The sequence below is a fragment of the Falco biarmicus genome, chromosome 15, assembly GCF_023638135.1.
Source record: "Falco biarmicus isolate bFalBia1 chromosome 15, bFalBia1.pri, whole genome shotgun sequence".
NCBI lineage: Eukaryota > Metazoa > Chordata > Aves > Falconiformes > Falconidae > Falco > Falco biarmicus.
The window spans coordinates 6,175,946-6,190,789 of NC_079302.1; the positions used below are offsets into that span (position 1 = coordinate 6,175,946).

The 14,844-nt window shown below is 44.5% G+C and overlaps 1 protein-coding gene across 1 annotated transcript in view; it reads right to left on the bottom strand.

Moving 5' to 3' along the window:
• CMIP (c-Maf inducing protein) overlaps window positions 1-14,844 on the bottom strand; it is a 139,002-nt gene that overhangs the window by 37,165 nt on the left and 86,993 nt on the right. The window lies entirely within an intron of this gene.

The following is a 14,844-nucleotide window of genomic DNA, read 5'->3' on the forward strand; positions in this document are numbered from 1 at the left end:
CTAAAAAGCTGTACCTAAAGCATTTAAATGGAAAAAAAAACAAAACCACACTCTTATGTCTAAACCAATTTCTTCTGGGGAAGCAATGAAAGGCTGTGACTCCCTTTTTTAATTTTAAAATAAGTTTTTAAACTCCAGAGCATCTTTCTTTCCATCGCCTCCTCTTGCAAACATTGTATTCCTCAGGCTAATAGCAGACACCTGTTATTGCATTGTTTCCAAAGCTGTAGGTCCTTTTAAAGGGAGTTAGTCATTAAGAAAGGGGGAAAGGGGGGGAGAGGCCATCAAAACTTCGTTATACAGATACTTTATTCTACATCGCTAATTGGTGAATTTACATTCGGAATGAATTAAAATAAATTTGAAAGTGAAAAAGTCCAGTAGACCCACGGGCTTTTTTTCCCTGTCTCGAAGGATCCTGAAGTCCTGCAGTTGTAACAGAAACTAACTGGCAAAGTCTCCAAGTCTTCCACGCAACAGCGTTTCCACTCTCAAGAAAAGCATTCCTGACTGTCTATTCCCATCTGCCGCAGTCCTCTGCACACCCCTGCTTTACTTCTGGCTCTACTCAACCTATTTCACCGATTGCTCCGTCCACAGACCAGCTGGATAAGCAAAAGACAATTAATTCTTACCTCCTCAGCAGCCATGTTGCCACAAATGACTGGAACAGAGGCTGCTTTGTATTATAAATAGTACTCTTTAGAGTAAACCCACCCTCCTAAACTCCCAGAGGTGGTCTGATGAAACTCTAGGAAGTCCAAGGAAACGATGACGAGTGTTGGAACGCCACTCCCGAGAACAAGACGAAGCGCACGCTAGAACCAGGAGAGGCTGGCCAAAGCAGGCAGCGCTGCAGGCAGCGCGCGGCCACGGAGCTGGCAGGGAAGGAGCTCTGCTGGCTGACGGACAGCAGCTGCCAGACTGCAGAGTTCTCCTCAGTTTACATGCCCTTCCACTCCTCGCGGAGTCAAAAGGGATGTCCAGAAGTCTGGATACATCCCCAGGTTTATTCACCAGCACAGGTGGGGTACGTCTCCGTTTACATGAGAACATCAGTGTTTTGCACCAAAAATGGACGCTACATTCCTCAGCAGCATTTCCAGGGAAATCACAGAAACCGCCCGTGTCACGCAGCTTGCAGATTCAGCTGCTCATTTTGGGCTACACATCGTCAGTGTAATAAAGGGACAGGACTTTGCCAGAGAGTTGGTGTGCTTTGTTTTGTCCTGGAGCTTTGCCGGTACACGGCATTTCCCCCTCCACTCGTGCAGGGCAGAGACCCTGCAGGAACCGTCTGAACAGGCTGGCTCTCTGCTTATCAGCCGCTTCCTTCCCACCGTGGCAGCAAACCTAATGCTCAACAAAAATCACAGTCACCTCTGTACCTTATCTGAAACATGAGAGAAGAGAACAATATAGAAAAATACAGATTTCAGATGCCTTAGGTTTGTTAACATTGTTAGAGGAGGAAGAAGAGAGTGGCACTGGGCTGACATGTAAAGGCTGATAAAGCAATCCAATTATCTTTTTAATTAAATTCATGCAAGTACAAAAGCACGCTGGCAGTAGTTCACACTTTCAGTGCATTTTAAGCCATTGAAAAGCTAAAGGACATAAAACCACACACTGCAGACACTATCAAATGCGTCTGGGTTTCAGAACTGAGCAAAAATCTTTGTACTTCTGAGCTCCTTGAAGCAGAGAGGGTCCACCAGCGCTTTTAAGTTACCTGCAGTACTTCTACCAACATCACAGGTTTCTTGGACTCTTCAGGAAACTTGAATCACAGAGTTTAATTTCTCTTATTTGTTCAGTGCCTTTTTTTAGGGTCTCTTTGTTAGACCCACTCCAGCACTAAATAAAATTGAAACTTCAAAGCCAACCAGCCAGCTTTGTAACTCGAAGCAACTCCTTTCTGACTAATTGAGCACACTGAACAAAGCTAGCTTGGCAGATACATTTTCCACACTGGAACGTACTCCTTGGTCCTGTACTATGAAGAGATCAAACTCAAAGCAGAAATCAAAGGTAGGGAAAAAGTAGGGGTAAGGGGGAGGGCAAGAGCTAGACCACTGGGTCATTGCAGCCCTGTCTGCTCTGGGCTGCCCCTTACTTGGGTGATTTAAAACGTGATGTCGGAGAGCAGCTCCTTCAGCCGCTGAAGGAAACCCTCTTGCTCAACAGGACGCTGCTCAGACAACCCTACCACAAATATCTTCCTTCCGCTGTCAAATCCACTCTTGCCTGGGGGGAGGGAGGAACAAGGGACGTTTCCTTTCCCTTTTAGAGATGTCCATTAAAAATTAAAAATTCTGATGATGCTGACGTACATAAGAGAAAAGACAGCAGGAGCTGTACTCCCTGCCGTGCAAGGGAGACCTACAAAGGCTGCTGCTCAGACCAGGCAGGCAGTGACTCAAAGCGAGCATCAGGGGACAGCTACCTTTGCAGGCATGCCGAGCCCACTGCAAGCAGAAAATCCAGACTTTATCAGTCACTGCTTCACGTTTCCAGCGCAAAGAATTGAGACGCACTGATATACCGAGCTGTAATCTACAAGTGACATTACAGAAGTCTTGAATGTTGTTAGGAAAGCAGCAGAAAATAAATAAATAAATAGAGAAGCCATTCCCAAGAGGGTTGAACTCTGCTGTCCTGAACCTTTGCCCATGGTTACACTGCTGTTTTTCTCAGCAGAATGCTTTTCACTGTTGAGCGCCTTGCTGAAAGCCTCAATTAAAGCTTGAAACCTATCAGTCGGTTACAGAAGCAATTTGCTGTGTATCAGCAAGCACTCAGCCAACACCGAGCCATCTGCTCTATTCTACCTGTGCTGACTCGGGAGCAAGGAGAAACAATCACTCACGAGCTTAGAGGCAAAGCTGCCTGGTAAAGACCCATATCAGAGAACAGGCATGTCAACACGTGCGAGGAGTTCGTTCCCCCTGGATGTAGGTGTAAAAGATGCCTTCAGTTGCTGAAAATACTCACATAGTATTCATCGTTAACAGCACGCACAAGAAAAATACTGGGGTGGGAATCCAGTTTCACTGGGATTTCACTAAAAGCAGCAGCTCCTGCGACAATTTATGTGAGTGGATATAACACATGCCAGCTTGGAATTTGACCCTCCGAGTTACTGACCAGCCAGAATCGCACGGCTAGAGTCAGTGCAAAATCTTGCTACGCTGACTTTAAAAGCAAACCCACTGAACTTCATAAGTACCCAGAAGCAGCAGCATGGGAAATAAGTGTCACTGACAGGGCAACCTTCATTCCAAATCACTCAATTAAGTTTTGCAGAAACCCAAAGATTCAAGTCTCAACCCTCTTTTAGAGGAAGAGGAATTGAAGTCCACATATGAAAAATTACTTTTTCCAGTGTTATTAAGCAAGAAAATGTGACAAAAATCTGTAAGCAGTGGGTTTTGCCATCAGTGCTCAAAAACTCCTGAACACTGCTGTGAACAGAAAGTTCAGGAGACACTACAAAACTTTCAGTTTTTTAAAGTAATGTCTTCATATGTTTTCTGTCCCATGATGGCCTTATCCTGTAGCCCTTGCTCACATACCACTTCCTGGGACGAGAATGATAATACTGATGTAGCTGACATCTAAGAAAAATGGACTGTGATGCACAAAACTGAACAGCATGGAACAACTGCCTTTTTCAGCCCTAGGAAGACCTTTCATGTTAGGAACACCTTAAAGCAGCTCGTGCACCTGATCCAAAAAAGGCAAGATGAAGTTAGCCTTCTTGATGAATGAATTTCATCTCTGCTTTGCTACTGGTGGCCAGGAAACATTCTGTACTCTTGGGAACCTCTCTTTCCATCAGCAAATAGTATCTTCATTACAATAAAAACATTAATTGCCCACGCTAATTCAGCATAGCCTGTTAAAATTCTAGCACTCTGCTCTTCAGCCCTTTACCGTGCAACAGCATGCAACTAATCACTTCTTTAGTGGAGAAGCTAGAGCTACTGCAGGAACGTACACTGACTTGGAGGGTTGCATGTGCCAGCAATTGTTTATTTCTTGCTGAGCAACAAGGGCAGTTCCAGCAAAAGGGAAAAGGTCAACCTCCCGCACAGAGGTCCTCCCCAGCTCATTGCAGGGATGGCCGAGCCAAGCTAGTGTTATAGTTTAATGTTGACGGCACTAATGTGAAACGGAGGTGCCTCTTGCTAGATGCAAACGTACAGAGGAAAAAAACCCACAAAGAGCAGACAGTGGAACGGTTTTCTCTGCTGCAACAGAACATTTTGTGAAAACGCTGCGTAACAAGAAGAGTCGCTCGCAATGTTCAACGCACACTCCTGGCTTGTCCTACAAAGCCCAGGAGCTGTACCAGGTATTCTTGAGCACCACCTGCTGGCATTTTGGCTGTTAACTTGTCACCTTCAAAAAAACGAAGATGGCATGGCATTCCCAGAACTCAGCTAGATCCACATTCTGCTTTAAACACTAGCAGGCATCACTTACTTAACAGTATCCTGAAAAATAAGTAATAACTTGTTGCTGACAGAAGTTTCCCTGATAGTCAGAGACGGGTTTAAATCACCAGCTGGACCAACTGAAAGCCTTCTGAACTACGTTCCTACCTGCAATGCTTACTGATACGAAGAAAAACCAGCAACTTACTTGAAAAGATGAAGTCTATAAAAAGTCCCATTCCAGACAAAGGGCTGGGGCCAGGATGAGATTACAGAAACTTTTCGAAACCAGGGACTTCACACTGCTCATGCTGCAGTAACCAAACTCTTGAGGACCTTCTGAAGGTTTTGCACAGGAAGACTAATGTGTTGCTCTCTAGAACAGCTGCAAAACAGCAGCAGCAAACCTTTGTACTCTGAAAACACCATGTTTCAGGTCAAGGCATTTTCTGCATTTCTCATTTTCCCAGTGCTAAATACTGAAGTGCATCAACTTCTCTGCTTTGGTTGCTTCTCTGAATGCAATTGCCTCGCTCGAGGCTCACTTGCCCACAAGCTCCTTGCCACAGGCCAGCGAGCTGGAGAGAAACATTATAAGCTAGACGTTTCCAGATTCTCACTCAGTTAAGGTCTAAATAACGCTTCATTTTTTTGCCAATTCTTATTTAAAAGATCCTGACAAAATCGCCATTATTTATTGCACTGAGATTGGCACCCATGAATCTATGCCTTGAGTAAATATATTTACTCAAGTGACAATCTCTGCCCTAGGCAGCTCAGTCTTGATGATTAAAGGCAAGAAGGACAAACAGTAAGAAAATCGAGGTGACTTCCTTGAAGTCAGAACCAGAGCAGAAGGGAGGTTCTCCTGATTCACAGGCCTCCATGCTAACTGCTGTATCAAGGCACCCCTAAGCAAAAGCACTGCTGATGCGCCGGGGTCGTAGCAAGATGAATGCCAATACCCTGGCTGCTGTGCTTCCCCATCACAATACCTTCCCCCCCCTCTTCTGCAGTCTACTTTTGTTCACCTATTTTTTCCCCACCAGTGCCTAACCACCTTGCTCCAGACCTCAGCTAACCCAGGCAAGAACCCCGTAACGCTCAGATCGGTGCTGTTTCAAAGCCGAGAGAGTTCAATGAGTTCAGCAAGTGGTGACGTGGGTTCAGCTGTTACTAATGCACAAGCTGGAACAACCGCACAGATACTTCCCACGGGCACAGAGTTTGTCCTTTGCTCAGATACCGCTGGGGCAGTACCACTGCAAAGTGAAAGAATGCTGAAATAAACACAATTTTAACAGGATGAAACATGGAGAAACGCATTTCTGCTTGGACCAAGAGAAGTGCAAAGTGGAAGTGGGACCAGGGGGCTCACAGAACAGCCTCTTCTGTCAGCTCCCAGCACGACACTGGGCAGCTGTGACATTAATGTGCTGAAGAACTTCCTCCCGAAGCGTATTATATATCTACATATATATATATATATATATATATATATCTATCTCCACCTCCTTTGCACACAGCTGTCACCTGACTGACCATCCTTCTCGGCTTCTACTTTCCCGATGTGCTCAAGACTACTGCAAAGAAATCTTTCAGCAACAAGGGGGGATGAAAGGATGGGAAGGGAAGGATATTCTATCCAGGGGAAAAAAGAAAACTAAAAACACTAGGCAAGCAGATCTTAAAACGTATGGGCCCCACTGAAGACAAACCTGCATGCAAATACAGTGTGTGTGCACCTGCAAAAACTGAAAGCAACTCAAAAATTGTGGCTTCCTTCTAGCCCCCTAGGTGGAGGGAAGAGGTCTTTGGTAGATCTTCCCACTACCAAGCAGAGAAACTGGGCTTTGTTTTCGCTTGTGTCTTGTCTTTCTCTCAAACCCCTGCCTACAGCCCTGTGGTCACTACGATGCAGGAGCACAGCGGGCTGATCCAACCCCAGCTCCACCTTAGCTGCGCATTCGAGATGCCGTTTCCCCAGCTGGAAAACCCAAAAGACCAACTGTGGCTCCAGCTGCACTTTGCATGGGCTAATGCGGTTACTATCATAATCAGACCTGTCCACAGGGGAGACATTTTTTGGCATGGCTGACACTGATGCATTCCCCGAAACCCTCCATCCCTGCTTCCATTTCCTTTTGGCAAACACTCCCATTCTTCAGGCCCCAGTTCCAGCACCAGCTTTACACTTCAGGTTGGCAAAACGTCAGCTTTCATCCTGCACACAGCAACTGCTGTTCCGTATTTTTCGTACCGGAGCCAAGCTGGGGTTTGTTTTTAATGTTGCTTTGACTATGCGGAATTTCACTATGACTGCTGATACGTTTCTAGCAGAAGCGCAAGCCACTCCCTACTAGCAAAAAGCACTGGTGGTTAAAATTACACTGTCCATGGGCATTTGGGTGTTTTGTTTTGGGTTTTGTTAAGCAAAAGCCACATAACAACTTGTCCTCCTGATCTTAGGCAGATGGAAAAACTTCAACAACTTCTATACGGTTGAACACCACAGTTGTCCCACATGCACCAGAAAGGTCTGCCCTGACTGCAGGCGGGGGGGTTTACAAACCCTCCTGAGCTGCCTTCAACTCTCATGCAGAATGAGTGAGGTTGCTGGACACACACAATTAGGGCAGGAGCCGAACACGCTGCTTGATCTGCAGCACTGTAACAGCCTCTGGCTCATCATCAGAGGAAACGTTTCAAACATGTTTAGGCACAGCTACCTCCTCCTCTTGCAGGACTTCACCGCTGCCTGCTGCAGCATTTTTGGCCCTTTTCTCTAGAGCAGCAAATGCTCAACATGGGCACCGTCTGGACGTCAGGATCTCGGTGTTCTGGCACAACCCACGGTTTCCAGAGGGGTGTGAGTCTGACATGCTCCTGTATTTGAGATTATGCAGTATGAGCTGGAGTCAGCAAAATCATGTTCCCTTTAATAAAATAAAAAAAAAAAAAAAAAAAAAAAAGCAGACTACTAGATGAAAAACAGGAATATGTGTACCATATATACTCCACTTTCCAAAACACTCAGCGAACTAACTGCATTGCAGTGCCAGGGGGTGGGGTGGGGGGTGGGAGTATTAAATAAATAAACTATAGCAGGCACTATGACTGTGGATTTTAGCATGCATCAAACAGAAAGCAGAAGACACAAAGCACTGTGACATTAACTGCCACCTAGGTGCAGTCCTTGCTGTGTGCTCCTCTGTGCAGAGATCCACCATTACCGACTGCATTACAGAATGCCTCTGACACCAAGCTGAGCTGATCCAGGTTCCTAATACCTTTACACTCACACTTCGTATTCCACACATGATGGCTGTGCCTGTGGAGCCCAGTCCTTGACATCCACCAGCTCTCAGCCTGCAGTGGGAATAAATGACTTTGCCACTGCGGAGAAGAGATAGTGCGTAGGAAAAAAAGAACACACACAATCTTATCGTCACTGCACTTTGACCAGGTCTGCCAACGAAAAAGCTGTGCACAAGGCCACCATGAAGAATAGCCAGGCAGCATACCTGCTGTGCAAACTGCCCCCCACTCTGGCCCTACACCCTTCGGATCCCACTCAGGCACGAGACGGCTGGTCATCACCACAAAAACAGGACACTGCCTCAACTGCAAGGCTGCAAAACACAAGCCAGTAATTCCAGGCATGTAAGAACTCTGATCGGAAGAACTTGCCACCTGAGAAACCACCTCAAATTGGGATTAAGCAGCTACTAATACTACACATTGCAGTTACTGCTAACAAAAAAATAATCTCTGAAAGATAATCCACCCCCCTTCTATTTTGCGGGAAATGCCAATAAGCTTAGGTAGCACCGAGTAGCACACAAAGCAATTATTTCTTCCCAGATATACAAACCGGATTAAAAGCCACGTCATCCCTTTTCCTTATTACTCTCCACTGCTAGCAGTGGGCACCCTCGGCTTTTCCTGCCCTCCTCCCCTCTCACTAGTCAGCAAAACCTTCCAAATGGACGTTTACCCACCTGTTTCACTTTCTCCTCCTTGGAAAATGTATTATTTTGCTGAGTTTCTAGCACTTCAATGCCATGAATAGCTTTGAAATTGGCTTCTCTCTCTTGTGCACCTGCATCATCAATGTCGTCAGCAAGAGAGATGTGCACGGCTCATGTTTGTGTCAGAAAGCTGCTGCAGAGCCTTAGGGAGAGCACAGATATTGATGTGATGCTTGCCAGCATCTTAACAGGGACTTCAGAAAAGCAGGGTGTTTCTGTCTTCAGATCACTGGGCTTTGGAGCTCTGAATTCTCCAGTGTCTCACTGGGAGATACCACATCTCAGAGCAGCAATGTATCTGACACAGTCCCATCACGCTTCCATGTATCTCATTGCACCACATCAGCACAAACCCCCAAACCTCCTGCAACACTTTAGCCTACCAAAATGTCACCGAATCTCCGCAATGTGCTTGTTTTCTTTCTCCTTTGTACAAATGCTGCATGATGTGCAAGACAATCAAGTCTCGCAGCATTCAGTTTTCTGATCCCAAGGCTAGCTTCCTCGCAGAGAGTCAGAGATCACTGGGGTGCTACCAAAATCACTGCCCGCCTCACCTTCAGAGAGGGGCCGATCAAAATAAGTCACTCGCAACAACCCTGTTGTCCATTGCCCTTGATGGATCTTGCCTCTGGTCACACAGCCTAATCTTGTATTCCTATTTTAAATACTACAGTAAAGAATACCAGAGGCCAGGCTATGGTAAATAGCTGTGATGCAATAGCTTCTGAATGAAGACAGGGGAATCGAAGGGCATACTTTTACCAGCATTGCTTTCTGATACTTTTTTTCTGATTTTTAAACAATCACTATTCGGGGGGGGCGGGGGGAAACAACCAACAAGGAGGTGTGTCAGACAAGATGAACATGTGACTTACAGCAAGAGCTAGGGCGATGATACCGGCTGCAATGCTTGCAACACACTGTTTCAGGTTTTTTCATGGATATTAGCAGCAGTTTTATAACCCTCTAATACATCATGTATACAATCATCCACTCCACATGCTAATTATACTGGAAGAAATAAATGTAAGGGCAAAACTATGCAAGAAAGGAAAGAGACATTTAAAACAACCCCTAGATCCCCTTTGCTGCTTTAGGCTCACGTAGGCCTTCCGACACCAAGAGTCCTCGTAACATGCGTAACGTAGAACTGGGCCCCACAACAGCAGCTTAACAAGGGACTCGACATGTGTCAGTTCCCAGTTAGGTTTTCACACCCAATGCATCATGCAAGGAGGATAATTACACTCCTGGGAAAAATGACCAGTCTTGTCCTGTCTTCATAAAAGATCTCCTAAAAGCAGATTCTTCAGTAGCTAGGAACCTGAAGAAGAAACTAATTTTGGTGCAGCTCTATATTATGACAGCTATAGACAAGAAGTTGTAATTTGGTGAAACTAGTGGTCACCATGACCTGGAAGTTCTGAATTGCAAAGAATTAGTCATAAGATCAGCCCTGGAATAATGCAGAGGAGCAATGCACCAGTATGAAACCCAAGGATCACTCTTGGCCAGCAGTTCAGCACTCCTGAGAGGCAATATACTCCAGCAATCATATTTACTCCTCTTCAGAGCCGAGACCTAAGTACACAATAACAAGCTGACCTGTTTATTCAGCTGTTTTTGACACCCCTCTATCTTCAGACCTAATATTAGTTTGAATAGGATAGCATCCAAGTCTAGAGGGGAACATTTAGAGCTGGTCTTGACTTAGCTAAAGCAAGACAGAAAATAACTATCTAGTTTCTACTCAAATTTCATCACTAGGCCATTAATTGGCTCAAGTTCTGTCTCCTTAAAAAAGCCAGTTTTGGCAATGCAGGAGGCATCTGTGGGTATATAAACCATGCGTGCATATGGCTGGATGAGGGCAAAGTAGCTCAGAGCAGCAGCTCAGATCCAGGCTGGCATCTCAGCATGTTGCCGAGAGCCTCTTTTGGTTGGACAAAGTGCTGTGCTGACACGGATATGCAGCTCCCAGATTTAAAGTGATTCATGTTAAGCCAACGCAGAGCACAGACGGTGATCAGCTGCTGCTGCAGACGTACCTTATGGGAGGAACCTGTTCCAACGTCCCCCAGGAGTGAGGTATTTTCCTAATGCAAAGGCAATGAATGCTTAAAAAAAACCCTAACCACTCTACCTCTTCCCGTTCTTAAAATATCACCAGTGTTTCATAAAAAAAATAAAAGAAAAAACTTTCTGTCAACATCTTGTCTGCTTTTCATCTATCAATTTCCACTTCCCAAAGTGAGATTAATGCCCTTCTGCTGCAAGAGCACAGCTACCTAGCTACCACTAGCAAACTGAGATCCCAGGAACAGAAAACAAGCCCAAGATTTTTCAAGTGACTTCTGATAACACATGGCCTAAGACTGTCAAACTCCCACAGGAAAATTAAGCAAGCCGGTGGGCTTCATGTATTCATGAAAATGTCTTAAGCCAAAGGAGGGGGAAAAAAAAAAAAAAAAAAAAGACATCACTGCCCTGCCCTGCCCATGCCCCCCCCCCCTCCCCCCCAAAAAAAAAGTAGTATGGGAGAATACTTAACTATAAATATAAACATTATGGAAATAAAAAGCTGTAAGTATGACAAGATTTCCATGACATTGCTCCTGAATTTGCAATGAGATTTTTTGACTATAGACCAGGCAGTATTACCAATCACTGCACGAAGAGCAAGGGGATGTCACTGGAGAGCCCCATGCAGGCAGACACAGCTGCATTTCATGTTACATTTCAAATACAAAAGAACAAATCTTGGAAGTAAACATCACCTAACCATGAGAGAGGGCATCAGGAACTGAAAAATGCCAAGACACTTTTTTAATCCCACTATATGCACCAGAAAGCTCTACCTGGTACCAGCAGCCTCTCTTCTTGGCGACACAGGTCCATCAACCACTTGGACCCTGCACCTGTCCCTTAAAAAGTGAGTATAAAGCCCTGTCTGAAACTCCATCAGGATGCTCAGAGTCCTGGAGGGGAAAGGCTCTGGCTGTCTTAAAAATCTGCTCACGGTCTCTCACAAATGGTACCTGGGTATTCCACAGGAAAACCACCATACAAAAACATGCAGGCTGCCTTTTGTCTGTCAAAGCAAAAAAACTTGCTCCTCCAAAACTCCTCTGTCCTCAAAGCCCACAATGATTTCAAAGCCCTGAGGCTTTGAAAGTCCAAACTTACTTCCACAGCTTAGGTTCCCATCAATATATTACTGACTCATATACAGACACAAAAGGAAAAAGAAAAAATACAAAGAAAAAAGCCATCTTTGGGCTAATAATTGTATGATAACTATTTTTTGTTTCACCTCAAAATAACAGAAAATGCAATTTCTGTGTTCTGTGAAAATACCTCAGGTTTTCAGCAAAAGAAAGCAAAGAATCAGCCAAGACAATCACAGTTGTGTACGCTGTGTAACCACCAAAGAGAAGGTCTGAAGTCCAGAACTACCACTCTAAAGAACTGCTGAGCTCTTCAAATAATATTTTCACTATGCAGTACAGCACAGGGCTATTGAATTATCACATGGTATCAAAGCTTCCTCCCTCAGATCATAAATTAGATGATTAAACACAAATGACAGACATGGGCCCTTTTAACCATAACCAATGTGATTTTTTTTCCTGATCTCATAGTTTTAAGGCATGATTTACTGAGATTTAAGGCTATAAATTCCTTTAATGTCATCATTTAAATTCTATATAAACCCCACTCCTGTATCAGCACTATTTTTAATCATTACCATGGTGACAAAACCGTAAAGGTGCTTTACACAAGGTAGGCTTTACCACACTTTCAAGAACAGTTTCCCTCAACTAAAAATTTTGCAGTTGTAGCAAAGCACAGAAAACTCCCTCTGAACTTTCACCATTAGATACAAAGTCTGTTACTCACCCACAGCTATTATACAAAAAATATTCAGTACTAATGGACAAGGAATTCATAACCTGGACACAGTAAAGACCAGAGAGCGTATTTCAGGTTATTCAGGTCAAATATGACTTTACATGACGGTCAGTCCCTTTGCAATTAATAGGCCTGCTTGCACATCGAAGTATCTATTTCCTGAAGACAAAGATACGACGATCCCTATGAGAACCAGGGAATTATTAATCCAAAATTGAAGTTTTTGAATGAAGGCCAGCACTGCTTGTTTTAGCACTCAATGCAAAATGTTTGCAAATCCCAAATGACAGCATTGTTTCAGTTTCCCGATCCGCAGGAATCAAAACATGGAGTCCATGTAGAAAACGAATTTTAAACCAAAGGTAACGTGATTGTTGACTGCAATCAGAGGTGTGTACGCGTGCCGGGCTGCACGAGCACAAGCGCAGGCAGCATCCTGAGGGAGCTGACTGCTCCCGCTGCTCAGCACTTGTGAGAGCACACCTGAATGCTGTGCCTGGCTCGGGGCTTCACAGCTTGGTCATACAGGCTCTCAGCAACCTCATACGACTTCAAAGTATACCCTGCACTGAGTCAGGCAAAGGGCAGCGTGGGTGGGGAGAGGACCAGGTGATGTTCAAAGGTCCCTTCCAACCTAAACAATTCTACAATTAACACATTTGCACTGTCCATGCTAACAGATGGGTAAAACTCCTAACCAAGCAGCACTACTCATTAAGGGAGAGTTGAGGACTCGTTAATAGCATCAGTAGAAAAGACAAGGTATAGGCAAGCTTTTCTAAAAGATCCAGGTCAGGGGTGCACAAAGCTCAGCTCAAGTCATGCTTCGTGCTGTACTGCAGACCTGGGTCTGTTCTTTCCATATTGTGTCAATTCAGGACATTCCCCCAAAGGCCATCAACTGACATGTTTCATTGCCGCATCATTCAGTTAACTAGAAAACACAAACAACCCACATATCCCACAATGAGGGCAGCGTTCAGAGTTTACTATCAAGCGTGCTAAAAAATTGCAACATGCCCTGTGTAACCTTTAGGTGCATTCCCCCCCCAATACATGCAAATCCATACCTGTACTCTGTTATCACAAGACAAGACCTAAAGACCCCTGGAGAAGATCTCACTGACATGTTTTTTAATTCAAGTGCAACACGCTACTAAATTACTCAAGTGGGTCTTTTAATGACTAATAATTTAAGCACATGGTGTAGCAGGGCTCGACAATTTCTACAGAGGATGGCACCTCTGTATGCTTGGCACTACACAAATACACAGAAAGTCCTTAGCCCAAAGATGGCAAGATATCACCAAGCAACAAAGCAAATGGATGCTGTCTGGGAAAATGCCAAGGGCACACATTTGTTTATTTGTGTGTGCCCCCAAATTACAAGTCGTAGTACCCCTCAAAGCCAAGCTTAGCTGTATTCACCCCCTACAGAAGTGGCTGGTTACCACTGTATGTGGCCTAGACCCAGAAAGGGCAATGAACTGCATGCGTTAGTCTCTTTTGTGTATTCACAAAAAGTGTTGTTATCTTTATTGATACACTGTTATGACTTACCAGCTTCCAAATACCAAAGATTACATATCATGGTTTCAATCCAACCTCCTTGGTTTTAAAGGAACATTCCTTACACAATGGATTAATGATTTGTTTATGTTTGAGGATCTGGACAGCTGTTAACATGTTCTGTTTATTCTCTGGACAAATATCATTTGGCTTGGCTATAACCTGAAGGAAATCAGGATTTCTAAAAATAGGCTGAGGTGGCCAATAATCCTTTAGGAGTTGTGATACACACTGATATCCAGATCAAATAAGGAATTATGAGTAACTCCTAGTGGGAGGGTTTGAAACGGAAAACCCAAAGAGAAAATGACTACATAAGGAACAGTCTGTCCCTACATCCATGCTCTCTTCCATGAGCACAGTATTCAAGGAGAAAGTCACATCTAAAAAGCTGTGTAAGCATCTTGACAGCTAGCTAGTTGGATGACACATAAAACCTCTTGGAGCTGGATCTAAAACATGGATAATTATGTGTTTGCTTTTCTTTTATTTCTGTTTATCTGTAGCATCTCTTTTATTATTCTCTGGGCTGCAGAAAGAAATTATTCCTGATTTTTATTTCAGTGTTTGTCTCTAGAACAAAATTATTTCCAGGGTGCTGGCTGGCAAAATGAATTCCCACAGCGTGTTAATCCTTAAAACTGCACCACATAAAAGCTCTCCCACAGACCTTAGCACCTTCATACAAGACCAAAGGATAACCGGTATGTGCCTGAACCTAAAGAGCTTCCCCAAATATTTAACCACACAGGTACACCCTGGACCTAGCCATTCTCCAGGTAGCTCAGACAACGTGGTCAGCAGCATCTGACCGACCCTCAAGGCTGGAAGCACAGGGAAAGGAGCCAGAAGCACACTGACAGAATATGAACCTGCTCCCAACGACTGCA